The sequence below is a fragment of the Camelus bactrianus genome, chromosome 4, assembly GCF_048773025.1.
Source record: "Camelus bactrianus isolate YW-2024 breed Bactrian camel chromosome 4, ASM4877302v1, whole genome shotgun sequence".
In the NCBI taxonomy this organism is placed as follows: domain Eukaryota; kingdom Metazoa; phylum Chordata; class Mammalia; order Artiodactyla; family Camelidae; genus Camelus; species Camelus bactrianus.
The window spans coordinates 52,118,039-52,133,653 of NC_133542.1; the positions used below are offsets into that span (position 1 = coordinate 52,118,039).

Genomic DNA, 15,615 nt, shown 5'->3' on the forward strand with positions numbered 1-15,615 from the left:
TCTTCATTCACTTGGGTTCTTCTATACTACCCCTTAAGCTGGGAATTTCTTGAACAGTTACAGGTAGATCTAAAGCCCTTTTCCAAAAACTACCCAAGCTGTAAAAGTTTATTCCTAATCCAAATATTGCCACAAAACTTGAAGTATTGGGAATTTTGGTTACCACTGCAATGTGCCCAAGTTCACGGCTACAGGTGAAAAAAGGGAGTGTCAACTGTGATTATGACTACGTTCTGTGAAACTGCAGTCTGTAACCCCCCTTATTCACTTTCAAATTCAACAAGCTGTGCTGATCTTTTAAATTATTTTGTAGATTTAGGAGCAACTTATATCAGTTTCTGTTTCTGTAGCTATATTATGAGAATGAGGATCAGTGCTTGAGTACCTGTTGTCATTTTCCTATTTCCCAAATAATATTTGCTTGTCTTTGGGTGACATCTGAAGACAACCAATATTAAATAACACAAGAAAATCTTTATTATTTACTGAATAATGGTCCTCACAAAATTTCTTTTATAGGTACATTCTAAATCTAGATTTTGTTCCATTTTTCAGGTACCAATAAACATGCAATTTATGTTTCCTACTCCTTATTTACCAACAGAAAGCTGGGGCCTAGATTTAATCCTTAATTATAGCTTTTCTTATTCCTTTTTTCCTGGAACCAATTTTGTTCACTTCCTACATGGCTTAATCATTTATCCTTTGTCTTAAAAGATGATGTAAACAAAGCAGTAACCTTTACTCTTCATCTAAATGTTGATACCATACTTTTAAAAGGATTACTATGATGATGATATTAATAATAGCTAACATTTATACAACACTTACTGTGTGCCAGGCCTGGTGCTAAGTACTTTATACATATTGGTTCATACAACCTACACAGCAACTGTCTGAGGTTGGTAAAATTATTACTTCTTTTTTTCAGGTGGGAAAAATGAGACATTAAGCTGTTAAGTAACATGTTCAAAGTGACATAGCTAGTAAGCAGCAAAATTTTTTAAAAAGGTAACATTTAAAAAAATAATTTCACATTTACAAGTAACCATTTAATATAATTCCAAGTGATTTGCAGAACATGTACAAACTCAACCATAAATTAACTGCATAAATACAGTGCTGAGAAATTGGTCTTCAAAAATAAAAAAATGAATTCATATTAACAGACAAAGTATGTTTTACTAGGAAAGGCATATATATCATTTGCTGTCGTAGGACCTATGTTTTATTTATAGCCTACCAACATTTCAGGTCTATGCTAGTGAGCTACTAAGATATACCTTGCTCATACGAAAAGTGAAAATAATATTACTGGCCTACTTGGTTCATAGGGTTCCTAATAGTATGAAATAGAGAATAGATAAAATGTTACAATCATTAAACTCTTATGTAACAGTGAGTTTTATTAATAAAATAGATTAAATGACAAACAATAAAGCAGTGATTAAACCTTCAACTTTGGAAAGAACATTGATCCTATTCCAGATGATTTTTCAAGAATTGACAGTTTCTCTGTACATAGTTAGAATCTACTTTCTATTCTAAAGTAATATTAAGAATGAAACTGTATCCCCTAAACACTGTATATTCTGAAGCTACCCACTTATTAAAATAAGGAAATAAAATATTAAATTAATTTATATTGGACAAATGAACCCAAGAATTTACTAGCTAAAATGGATAAGTGAGTTCCTATTTATCATAATATCTTACTGTTAAATACTTACTGTCTCTCAGTTACTCACTTAAATTATTTGGGGGTGAAATAAAATAGAATTTTTTTCTTTAATCATGATATTAGTTTCAAAAAAAAATCTATAACTACTGCTCACTGCTTACCCCAATCCTGGATATTTTTCAAATAATTATAGAACTAACTGTGTCAAAATGTGAATTACCATTGGTGAATAGTGATGATACATATTTAATCACTGGAGGAAAAAATCAGTTCAAAGACCATAAAGAAAATAAGAAAATATAATAACACTTTCTTTCCATTTGCCTTCCTTCACCACTGCAATTTTCCTGATTTATATATTCTTGGGTTTCTACCAAGCATGGAACTGTGCAGCATTTTTTTTTTCCTTATGTGCCTACTGTAACCCAAATTATTTTTATCAATCCATCATCATTCCATGAAATTCCTCTCATTCTACTTGCATCCCAAGCTGCCATTTTAAGAAAACAAAACAAGGAATTCTCATGTGACACAGAAGTGACTACAAACAGAAGAGGATTAAAAAAATAACCCTCTGTGATGCCAAGCAGAACCAGATCTGCAGCCACCACGAACAGCAAAGGTCAATATCTAATGCAGCCAACCCAGCCCCTGGTGCCTCCTCGGAATTCTGTGTACACTCAGACCTTGCATTTTCCCCAGGCTCCACCCCATACTGATGCTAGACCTGCCAGCTCAGAGCTCTATCTGTTGTCTGAGTTTGTGCACTAAGAGGCTGCCACAGTCCCCACCACGTCAGCTATATTTCCTGGCACTTCACTGTATCTTCCCATGACCTTGTCTGTGGCTGTTGGACCTTTAATTTCCACAATGCTCATAGCTTATTATCCAGTTGGTTCCACCTGTCCACCTGGTGCAACAGTGCTGGAGGAAGGAGGGTATAATTCAGGTGCCATATTTGGAACTGGCTCTACTACTGGCAACATCTCTCCTCCTCCAGATGTCCTCCCAATTCTGCTCAGCTAACAGACATGCAGGGAGCCAATGTACTTGTAACTCAGCAGAAGGGAAACTTCTTCATGGGTGGTTCAGATGGGGGCTACAGCATCTGGTGAATAACCAAGGCCACCTCTGTGCTGGGAAAGATATCATATACTTTCAGTGCTTTTTACAATGTAACTGCTCTAGTCATATTAACCTGGAGTTGCAGTTTAAACACATATTGTTGGGGTGCCTTTCTGGTGCCCAAACTTTCAGATACTTTTCAAACTTAATAAGGAATCATGTAATGGTAATAGTACCTTCCTAAAGCATTTTGAGATATGGGATGTATCCATTCATAAAAAGAATGTGAGATGTGAGTGAGGCAGCCCTAAGGATCTTCCTTTACTTCCTCCAGAGTAATACTGTACCATACTGGTCTTTGCTTTTAGTAATAAAACATGAAATTAGGCTTGGAGGGAACTTTGATTTTCCTAGAAATTAAAGTTGCCAAATTATTCTGATTGGTCTTTAATCTCCTTTAACTCTTTGATTTTTATTGCTTGTTACAAATGAACTGCATTAATTGTGTGCCTTTTCCTTTCTATCCTTTGCCCCCCATCTCACCCTCAACCTTAATTTTCCATTCTTTCCCACCAATCTCCATTGAATCAATGGTACAGGACAGAAAGCCCGTCAGATTAATTTCCTTCTCTCCTTGCACTTCTCCCCACTTGTCATCTTTTAACTAGTCTTTCATAAGGATCCTCTGAAACTCTTTTTGTGTTCCCAACACAGAACCCATTACTTCTGCTTTTGCATCTCCTCAGGCAAAAGTGGAGGGCACCTTTTGGATGTCCTTCAAGCTTGCCTCTTCATACATGAACCAAATCCAAATTTGCTTTGGTGCCAGAAATACTTAGCTTTGTTTTAAGAAAGGATATCAATGCAAACTGTACTGTAAACTTGTTTATAATTTAAGGGGCAAAAAGGAGGACACATTTAAAAGCCTGATGACTCCAGAGCCAAATTAAGGGAAGTTTTCAGATCAAAAACTGGTTACCATTTACTGTCAGTGTCTGATGCTCCCCAAAATTCCTACATTGGGAATTCATATTGTAAATGCCTCATTATAAAATGAATTGAATCCACTGAAATCTCATTAGAGTTAAGAATATTTCAGGGATCCTTAATATTTATATTTTTGTTTTCTAAAATTGGATTTTATTCTATTTTTTCTTATAATTTCAGTTTATCTAAATTTTGTGTTCTGTACATGTGATGTTTGACTATACCACTGACTACTCTGTGTCTCTTTACACTGTGGTGCACTTAACTTGTGGATTTTTTATGCTAAAAAAAGTAAAATAAAGACTTTTGAAAATTTGAATAAAGTTATGAAATTGCATTACACCTCAAAAAAAGAAAAAGAAGAAAGTAATAATACTGATGTATCACCTGAAGGGAAATGTAATCCTAACAAGAAAAATACAAGAGGAAATGTAACAGTGTATGCTAGAAAATATAGATGAACTAAAATGCCTAGGGAAATGAAAAGAGAGGAAAGCAGATCACTGATGATTATAGTTTGCCATCAGTGAATGTTAGGCAAACAAGATATTTCATGAAAACATTTTTTTTCCACAGTGCATGTGGCTCTTTTAAGTGTTTCTTGATAGTTCTATCATTTAAATGAAGAGGATTGATAGATGAAAGTCTGACTGGTTTTGACTAATGGTTTAAGAGATTAGAAACATGATGACTTTAAGCAATATAGTCTCCTTGGCTTTGCCACACAGTTCACACATTCTAAGGAGGTAATGGCAATGGCTACTGAAACTGCAGGCTATCTAATCTGAGGTTTAGCAGCTCCACAAGTTGCAGTTTCTGCTCCTCCAGTTTCATCTCTGGAGTGAACTGAATCATAAAATTTTTCATATCTTTCCTTTGTTAACATTATTCACCCATATCTTTTGTCGTGTGACTTTAGAGTGCCTCTCCCTAGATTGGGAGAATTATACATTTTTATCCCTATTGAAGTTGGGCTTGGCCATATGATTTGCTTTTAAGCAAATGGAGTGTGGGTGGATGGAAGTGATAATGTGACAGCTGTAGCCAAGGTCTAAGGAAGTATCAGATGTTTACACTCGTACTCCTACCATGTGCCATTAGGAGAACTTGTCCCAGGTTGTTGCTTGTTCAAAGAAACTGTAGAAGAGACATTTCAAACAAACCTGAATCCAAACTGCAGCTGAAGTCAAGCTCAGCTCATAGGCAATCTAATGATGTTTCTCTGCCTCAATTAGCCAAACTACAGTCAACTTGCAGGTCAGTGAGCATGAGAAAAAAATACACGCTTGTTGTATAAGCAACCAAAATTATTTTTTTGTTTATTTGACAGCAGTACAACCCATTAGAAGATTAATGAAAGTTGCTACAATTGTAGCATGTGGTTGTAACGATGTCATGGTTTGACCTGACAGTGAACACTATTCTAAAACATATTTTTAAGATCTATGACTGTTAGGTTTTGAGTCATGTATTTTCTTTCACGGGTTGTTCTACATAGCCTAAATTCTCCACATGCAAGTTAATTAACAATGTAATCTAAGTATTTTAGAAATAAAGAAAAAAAACACAACAGCCTTTCTTTCCAGGAGTAAGTATTTTATATAGTAGTAAATATGCTGATTATATTTAGAATAATACTTTACAGTTTCCTTCCACAATACTTTGGGTAGTTTTGGTGTAAAATATCATAAATATCATGTAAGGATTCATCTCCTTTCAGTCACCCTTCACACTGTGCTCTGGCCACACTGGTCATTTTTCAGATCTTCAAAAGTATCATGCTAATTTCCCCATCAGGATTTCCTATGAAGTGTTCCTCCACCTTGACTATATTCTTCTCACTCATTCACTCAGATAAAATCTGGTTACTCTTGAAATTTACACTTTAAATACATCCTGAGGTAAGCTTTCCCCTAATGCATTCAAACTAAATCAGCCCTCCTCTTATATGATCTTATAGCCCCATCGTATGTTTTTAATTGTTTTATCTGATTACTATCTCCCCACTTATCCATAAACTCCAAAGGTAGTACATATATTTATATTTACACATATGCACACTGTAAGTAGGGAGGAAAGAAGGAAATAAAGAAACAGAACTGCAGAATGTAGTATTTAGAAGAAATCTTTCATTAAGTCCATGAAAAAAATGTAGTATTTGAACTACACGTCTAAGATCTTTGAATTCTGTCCTGCTCCTTAGAATACCAACCAGTTCGTCTCTCCTATCCAACTTATTAGATAGTTTAGGCAATTCTGTCACTGAACTCAACTAATTCATAAATATTAATGAGATTATGATTAGTCTTATTGGTTAGTTAATAACGTATAACATATAAGGTTTCTTTGAATAATGAACGTATTTCTGTCAAGAAAACTTCAAGCATGCTTTCATTTCATACTCTGTGACTTCAAGCAACAAACATGGGGTAATTTATATAACAGAAGTCCTGCTTACCATGCATATGTCACAATATAATTCTCAACAAGACAAATACATGTGATTACATTCACTAAGTAACACTGAAGAGCTCCAAATCATTTACTATGAAAGCTGTAACCGCTTAAGTAAAATTAGTTTGGCTTTTCGTTTAGTTTCTATTTCCTTTCATTCAGAGATTTAGCTTTCAATGCTTGGAAGGAAAAAAATGGGAATTTTTGCCTTATTCAAGTTCAGAGAATGGGGGGATCAGGGAAGGCTTGGATGCTGAGCTAAATAATTGAACTCTGACATTTTTGTTTGAAATTAGGAATATTAATATAGGGAGTGCAAAAGAGAAATAACTAACTTTACTTAAAATTATGGGTAACATCAAATCGAAGGAAATAAAATCATTTTAACATTGAGTTTACTTATTCATCTATGTTCTATCTAGTTCTTGAAAACAGGGTTTCTTACATAAAAATAAATATAAGGATATAAAATTATAGGTGGCTAAAAATATGTCATTATTGTAAGCATCAAACCACTGGCCCTATACTGTTTCTAACAAGATACTGAATTCTTTTTCAGAGGCAACAGAATAAAATCACAAGCCATGCAGCTGAAGCATGCGCAGAGGAGAAAATTCTGACCTCATACATAATACCCTGAACCAGAGTATCTCCCCTCCATGGCACCAAAAGACCAAGACATGACTGGAAACTGAATGCCAGAACTCTTTCAGAAAGAAGGGCCTACAAAGATTAAATCACATTGGCACTTGTTATCTACATCTATAAGGATTAAATCACAAGTCACTGTAGCCACTGATCTTTAAGACACCCTGAAAGAAGTTCAGGGTGGAGATTAGGAATGAGGCACTCTGTGTTCTGGGAAAAACTGGCAGAAGAGGTCTTCAGATAGTTAGATATTTTCAGGAGAAGATTTTATGAGCCCAAATTCTTGCATCATCTCATATCTAGAAAAGCACTAAAATCATTAATGGTGACATATGCTCCTCCTGACTAGCAGCAAGCCTCTGCCAAAGTGTGTGTTTGACTGCACATTCGACACCCCTTCCTTTCCCCTTAATCATATATAATATTGACCTTCCCCCCTGCCTCTTCAGAGCTATCTGAAATGCTATCTCCCAGAATATAGCCCTCATTTTGCCCTAAATAAAACTTAACTCCCAACTCTTACAGTGTGCATGTTTTTTTCAGTTGACACTGCCCATCTCTTTACTGATCAACATCGAAATATAGCTTTTTCTTTTCTCAAAAGATGGTGCCACAGTATTGACTTCTATGCCTGTTGAGCAGCAAGCCCTTTGCTCAGTAACAGTAATAATTATGTAATTTTTGAGTACTTTCTAGACAATTTATCATATACTCTGTGTACATGATACATCTTAATCCTCACAAATCTCTTCATGTAGTAGATATTGATAACCTCATTTTACCACATAGGAAATTGAGACCTAGTGAACTGAGGTAACTGTGAGACAGGAGCGAAGCGGGCAGGGCAGGGCTATTAAAGAAATGACACAGCAACAGAAAATTTGACTCCCAGTAGACCTTGAAGCCCAAGATGGCATAAGATTTGACTTTCAGGAGATCTTCAGTTTTGTTATACACATTGTAATATATTAGAATGCTAACTGGAACTCCCACAGGTGCCATGACAATTCCAAGGCTAACCATAAAAGGTGAAAAAGTTGGCAGTGGCCCAATTCTTAGGAATCCCCACCACATCGCCAAAGTAGGTAAAATAATCCTCCCACTTGTTATCTTATAGTTACCCAGTCCATAAAAACTAACAACCCAGCACCTCATGGTCACTCTCTCTTGCCTTCTGAGATGGCCCAGACAATGTCTATGGAGTGTGTATCTACTTTTATTTTAACTACCCCCACATCTCCTGGTCGATTTCATTTTCCAAGACCTTATGCTCTGGGGCCACCGCCTCTTGCCTCTTGAGATGGCCTGCATTCTGCCTATGGAATGTGTATCTCTTGGAATAAACCTACTTTTACTCACCTATGGCTTGCTCTTGAATTATTTCCTGCAAGAAAATAAGGACCCTCACTTGGTGGGGAGCATTCCAGAAACTTGCCCGAAACCTGGAACACTACCATCCCCTCTGGCCCCATTTTCCTGTATCAACTGAAGTTCACACAGCTGCTAAAGGGTAGATGAGTAGGAGCAGAGTCTGTGTGACTTAAAATCCCACCACCATGACAGAAGATTAACAGACAAGGCCAGGAGTGAAGCTTAAGGTATAAACCATAACCTAACATCCTTAATATCTGCAAGAAGTGAGTGGCAAATTTGGCTGATTCTCCAAGAAGAAAGCCTAAGTAAACTACACCATTTACAGTAGACTTTTCTTTTGTTGATAGAGTCTCATCTAAATAAATACAAATTCATTGGCTCAGTATATGCTTTTAAAATGCTCCAGAAGGGAACAAATAATTAGTAATCAGCTATCTACAAATGCTTGGTTGTTTTAATGTCTAAAAGAACTTACATTTTTCTCAGTAGATTTGGCCTTGCTCTATAATTAAAGCATCCGTAATACTATTAATTCATTCTCCCAAGCAGTTTATTTTTACTGTTTTTAATCAATACAACAGCATATTCAGAAAGGTACTCTTCACAAATAATAAAGCTGAAGGTCACAAAAGTAAAATTTGACTTTAGAGCCAGGTTTGTTGACTCTTAACATGCTCTTCCTACAACACATCTGTTGCCAGAATGCTCAAGTAGTACTGGGATACTGTGATTGATAGTAAGAAAAATGTATTTGTCCTTCATCCTCATTTCTGGCACAGAGCTTCTAAAACTCCTGGAATCTCCTAAGTAATGAGAGCTAGAAAGGTGCTTTTTGTTATGTTAATGAGGATACAGCTGGTTGTTGGCCTGAGGGCTAACCATGTGAGTAGGAGGTTGTAAATTTCAGTCTACCACCCTCATGTCCTGGGAGATTAAATCAATCGCCAATAGCCAATAATTCAATCAATCATATCTACATTATGAAATCTCCATAAAAACCCAAGAGGACTGGGTTCTGGGAGCTTCAAGATCGGTGAATATGTGCAGATTTGTGGGGAATAATGTTTTCTGAGAAGGCACAAAAGCTCTGCATTCTCCTCCACAAAACTTGCCTTATGCATTTCTTTCATCTGTCTATTCCTGAACTACACTCTTTTATAATAAACTGGAGACCTAATATGTAAAATGTTTCCCTGAGTTTTGTGAGCCATTCTAGCAAATTCTACAACCCAAGGAGGGGGTCATGGGAACCTCTGATCTATAGCTGGTTGGTCAAAAGTACTGAGGACAATCTAGTGGGCAGTCCTGTAGTACTAAATCTTTAACCTGTGGGATCTGATACTCTCTCTGGGATATGATGTCAAAAGTGAACTGAACTGTAGAACATCCTGCTGGTGACATAGCAATGCTTGTTGGTGTGGGGAAACATCCCCATGTTGGAAGGTACAGAACATCTATTCAAGTATGATGTACAATTTTTTGATAGTTTGTTTTTCATTGAATTATGGTTAGCATACACATTTTATCTTACCTATTTGGGTAAGAAGGGACAAAGAAAATATCTAGATTTATTAGAGACAAAGAAAACATCTAGATTTATATTCATCATACAATTCAATGTGATTTCTTACATAAATTGATGATACTTAATAAAGAAATAAGAAAATGTACAAATAAGTAATAATTATATGAATTTGCATTTGATTCTAACTTATCACTACCAATAAGATGATACTTCTGCCTACAGATAGGCAATAGTATCTTATAAGATCAGGGTAGGATGACTAAATTGGGGACCGAAAAGAAAAATTAAACAAACAAAACTCCTCCTTTCCTTCCTTCTCCTCTTTTTATAGTATTATTGATTTTCAAAGAAACTTTTATACATTCCTTCACTATAGCATTATTTAAAAATTTATTTCAGTTTAAAAACATTTAAATGAGAAATATATTGGTTTTCTTTATTCTCAACCAAAAATATAGATCACTGAGATTACAGAAATTAATTTAACTTTCTGTAAAATCCACCCACCTTCTGTTCCTCTCCCTTTGGGAGTCACTGGAGATTCAGCTAATGTCTTTCAATACCACAATTCCTGGTATATTTAAAAATATTTTTACATTTTCAATTATTTTAAATTATATGATATGTACAAACAGATTAATTAAGAATAACGCTCTAGAGACATTTTAAATGGTGTAATTTCTGATTATCAACAACTTTCTAGCTGGGACAAAATATAAAGAATCCATGGGTTAAATGCTAAAAGTTTTATTTCAGAGAGAGGTTTGTTATACCTAATTTAATAGACATATTGACAGGTACCTCTGTTAGTCTGCGCAAATTGTGACAGAATCCTCAAGGACAAATTTTGAGACTGTCCTGCACTTGGCACACAAAATTTCAGTTTCAACTATCAAGATCATTGAATAAAGATGTACACATAGTAAAGAAAATAGGAATGCAAGTCTTGCCATTTATCAAGGAATTTTAAAACAATATGTTTGTGGACTTTTTGTTCAAAGGATTCATTTTATGGCAGAACTCTTTTTAAAAAAATGTATCTACTTGCACTTGGGCACCAACTGAAACTTGTCCTGAAATTTATGAAGGCTTAATACTAGCACTAGAATCTCAAGGAGAAAGGGGGACAAAAGCAATAAAACAAATAAAAACAGGACAAAAAAACCAAAACAAACAAACAAACAAAAACAAAGTTAAACAACCAATATCACTAAAGAGGTCCTAACAAGAAGTCACATGCAAAAAAGCAACAGCTGTTAAACCGGCTTCAGACTTTCCCTTTATAACATTAAATTCAACACTAAAGTCAAAAATAAAATGAAATAATTGTTAATAAATTTTGGTATTACTATATTACAAAGCAATAACTTAAATCCAGCTTTTTTTCTGCATGAAGAACACAAAAATTTCTCAAATATGCAAAGAATTAGAAATAATGCCACCTGCTCACTGCGTATGACAAAATTATCTTATAAATATTAAAGCTCTCTGGTGACATATAAATAAAAATTAAGAATTCAAGCCTGGTAGGGACATATACTTTAACTCCTAATCAAGGATCACCCCACCTTACTTACACTCACTGCTAGTGCATTTTATGTGTGTGTGTGTGTGTGTGTGTGTGTGTGCGCGCGTGTGTGTGTGTAAATTGAAAGCAAAAGTCAGAAACTCTCAATATGAATTCTGGATAAGTACGTGACCTGGGACAAATCAATTAATCTTATATTGCATAAATACACACATATGCATACATATAACATGAAAAATTACCATTCGTCATTGATGAACTTAAAAATTATCTAGCAGCAGTAACAGAAGTTTGTACTTCTTCTGGCAGGATCCATATTTTAAAACTGGGTAAGATTCTTCCCTTTACATGAATAAGGAATTTGTATTTGGTTAGTATATTCCATTAACTGGAAAATTTTTCATTCCTTACGACAAAAATTAATCCTAAATTTACCCAGAAAATAAAACAATTTGTCTTTGCTAGAAGAAATAATTTTTTAACCTGAATGCAATGTCCAGAATTTGACCCTTATTTTATTCAAGCTCTTTTTCTCTATTTCTCATCATGAACTAGTTAGGCTTGCCCTCCCTGCATATCATAATCCCTTTTTCAGGCTAACTACTCAGAAAATGTTCAGTATTGTCTTATATTTTCTGCTCTTATTGTGTTGTCTGTTTCAACAGTGTGACATTCTCTGTCCTCCACTAACTTTAATTTGCCTATTCTGGAAAGTACTGTTGATTACTTTAGCTTACATTATTGGTGATTCATAACTCACCATTTAGCCTATTCTGTGAATGGCAAATCATATTTTATTATAGTCATATTTCTAGATTTACTTATTATGCATATTAGTAATATACAACTTTAAGCTTTTATATCTTTTAATATATTTTTAAATGAGCTTCAATGTCATTGAGTTAAAGAGCAAGGATGGAATGATGAATTTAAATAGCAACACTAAATATTACTGCAACTAGTTTGGACATGTTCACTAATATAAGTTAGTATGAAAGTTCAGGCTTGCTACTCAATGCCTAGCACTGTCTTTATGTGTCTACTCTAATAAATACAAACTAATAGATGTATACAATACCAGAGTAGGCAACAGAAACTTAATTAATTTACACAAAGCTATTGAACTTAAGAGCACTGCCATTACCACTGAAAGAGATAATGCATGTAAAGTTTGAAACATAGTGAAGATATATAATCAGTTATTATCTTTCTTTTCTTTTTTCCAGTTATATAAAAATCAAATTGATAATAGTTTCTTTGCATTGCTGATTACACATTGATCATGTTCAATATGTACTGAATATTACAATTTCAATGCAATCGAAAACATTTATTTTCAATATTTATTAGACTGTTTCAGTATTTATTAAAGAGATTTCTCCTTTTCCATTGTGTTATTTTATCTTCTCTGGGCGTCTTTAATTTCCATCTGTGAATATTAATGTCATTTTCTGTGGCCTAATATTGTCTTGCTTCTATAGAGCAATTTGGCCTTAAGCCATACTCTGAACTTGCCTAGGAGAAATCCATAAGCTTTGCTTACAACTTAGTGTAAAAGTTTGTTATTCAAGAATTTATCAAATTCCCCTACTAAATGTTTATTTCCTGTTTAACTGTCAGAGGTCAGTAAAAATTAATTCCCTCAATTTCAGTTTTTAGGGGGTTGTCTCACTTTATCACCCAAGAATTGAAAACAAGCATGTTTCTAGAATATTTAATGCCCCATAAGGATGTTGGAATCTGAACCAGTATTTTTTTATGATAGCTATGATTTTTTCCTAATGATATACCAATGGCAGTATATTTAGCAAAATATATTTAGTTCACCTAATCATCTTTGATTCAATCCAAGTAATTAATTAAGACAAATATGTGCTTTAATTTGTGCTAATCAGTTAATCACCATGGAAACTGACACCCAAACTACATTATCCCTTACAAACAAGTTTAAGGTGTCTACTTTACCTTAAATTAGCAAGCATATGATATTTCTGATGAATAAAATGGCAATATAAAGATTATATATAGATTTTAAATACCCCTTGAATACTTATGAAAGCATTTTTTATATGTGTTTTTCTAAACTATTATTTTATTTCAAGCCATTTGCTCCAAACCAGATACAAAAGTCAGCCGAATTAAATTCCTAAACTTTTCTAGATTCATTATCTTTCTTATCATCGTCTTTTTTTAAACATTTTTTATTGAGTTATAGTCATTTTACAATGTTGTGTCAAATTCCACTGTAGAGCACAATTTTTCAGTTATACATGAACATACATATATTGTCACTTTTTTTTTTTTTGCTGTGAGCTACCACAAGATCTTGTATATATTTCTCTGTGCTATATAGCATAATCTTGTTTATCTATTCTACATATGCCTGTCAGTATCTACAAATTTTGAACTCCCAGTCTATCCCTTGCCCAGCCTCTCCCCCTTGGCAACCACAAGTTTGTATTCTATGTCTATGAGTCTGTTTATGTTTTGTATTTATGTTCTTTTTTGAAAGCACTTTTGAATATTCTATTGATGATTCCACAGATCTAAATGAACACAGGCTATTGTTTGTAATGAAGTTTGAAATTTATATAATGTAACAATAACATATAATTTCAAAAAAGTTCACCACTTATTATTATCAATTGTAATGGAAATAAAACATGAGACAAAGAGCATGACTGGTTTGAAGCCTTGCTATTTCCTGAGCACTTAAATATATTCAAGTTAATGAATTCCAGTTCGAAAAGGACGTAATATATACTGAGATGAAAAGCTATAAAGAGATGTTGTGAGATACAATTCAGAGCTCCTTTCCCATATGTATGTTTATATACATACAAAATGATGCAAATTGTGAAATCTTATGTGCAAGTAAACCTTAGCATTGCCTAAAACTGAGGATACACATCACCTATTGAGGATCAGGAGACCCATGCCAGCCTCAGCCCTGCTGCTTCTGGCTCTTCTTCTCCTGCCTCCCTGCATACAGGTTATGGAAGAAAGAATAAAAAAATAAAAACATGGACTATCACTTTCAGCATGGTCAAGTAGCTCCTACTAGACCTTATCCTACTTTCTATAGAAACTATAAACTCCAGACAAACTGTAAAAAATGAATGACTAGAAGGTAATGGAGAGTAATCAAATGCAGGTACATTCTAGAGTTGAATTGACACTTGTTAAAAAAGAATGGTACTGTGTAAGTTATGTGCCTTTCCCCCCTGGCTTTTAGTTCGAAGTTAGGCCAAAATTTTCAGTGTGTGAAAGGGCTATAACTCTTAAAGAAATCCTGCACTTTCCAACCTGAAAAGTCAGAAGGCATATTTGAAGGCAATTGTATTTCTAAAGGCTGAGAGGAGACTCCAGGAAAGGAGAAAACCACAGAGGAGGAGCCCCAAATTCCGAGTATAAACTACCCAAATCTTTGACTCCTGAACCATAAATGCATGGTACAGATTCAAAGTGGCTTGCAATGAATGATAAAATAACTGAACTTAGATTTGAGATGTAATAAAATGTCTGAAATTTAAATATAACCAAATCAACTGTCCACTAAAACGAAACAAAACAAAAAATCGCCCTTCCTAAGAGTATTACCAAATGCAAGTTATCTATACAATATCACACTTACAATTGGTGGGATATAGTCAAAATTAATCATGTATGAGGAACCAGAAAAAAATGTTATTCATTCTTAAAAGGAAAAATAATCAACAGATTTGAACCCTTAGATTACCCAGATGTTGGAATCATCATACAAGAACTTTTAAAGTACCTGGAGTGTTTGTGTTTGTGTGTGTGCGCACGCACGCGCGTGTGTGCAATGAAGTAGAAATAGTTATAAAATATAAAAATCTAGAAAAATCTCAGGAAATTTAAAAACATAAAACAGAAACAACAAAAATTCCAGAAAAATAAATATTTAAATGAAACATTCTTTGGATAAGCAGAATGGAGATGGCACAGGAGAAAAGTCAGTAATTTTGAAGCTAGATCAAAAGAAATCATGCACTCTTAAGGAGCTCAAGATCTATGTTTGAAAAGAAATGAAAAGAGTTTCAGGACCCTGTGGGACATGTTAAAAGTATAAAGTACATGCAATCTAGGCTCAAAAAGGATTGGCAAGAGAGAATAAAGCAGAAAAGAATTTGAAGGAATAATATCCAAAACCTTCCCAAATGTATAAAAGATACATTTTTCCATAAACAAAAGGCTTAGTCAACTCCAAGTAGGAATAATACAAATAAAACTAAATCCCAGCACAAAAAAAGTCAACCTACTAAAATTAAAGATAAAGAGAATATCTTAAAATTAGCTAGAGAATATGGCATTTTATACACAGGGAAAGAA

General features: G+C 34.3%; 1 pseudogene; it reads left to right on the forward strand.

The window, feature by feature from the left end:
• The first annotated feature begins 2,260 nt into the window (after positions 1–2,260).
• Positions 2,261–2,796, forward strand: LOC105067558 (DAZ-associated protein 2 pseudogene; annotated as a pseudogene).
• Positions 2,797–15,615: the final 12,819 nt, after the last annotated feature.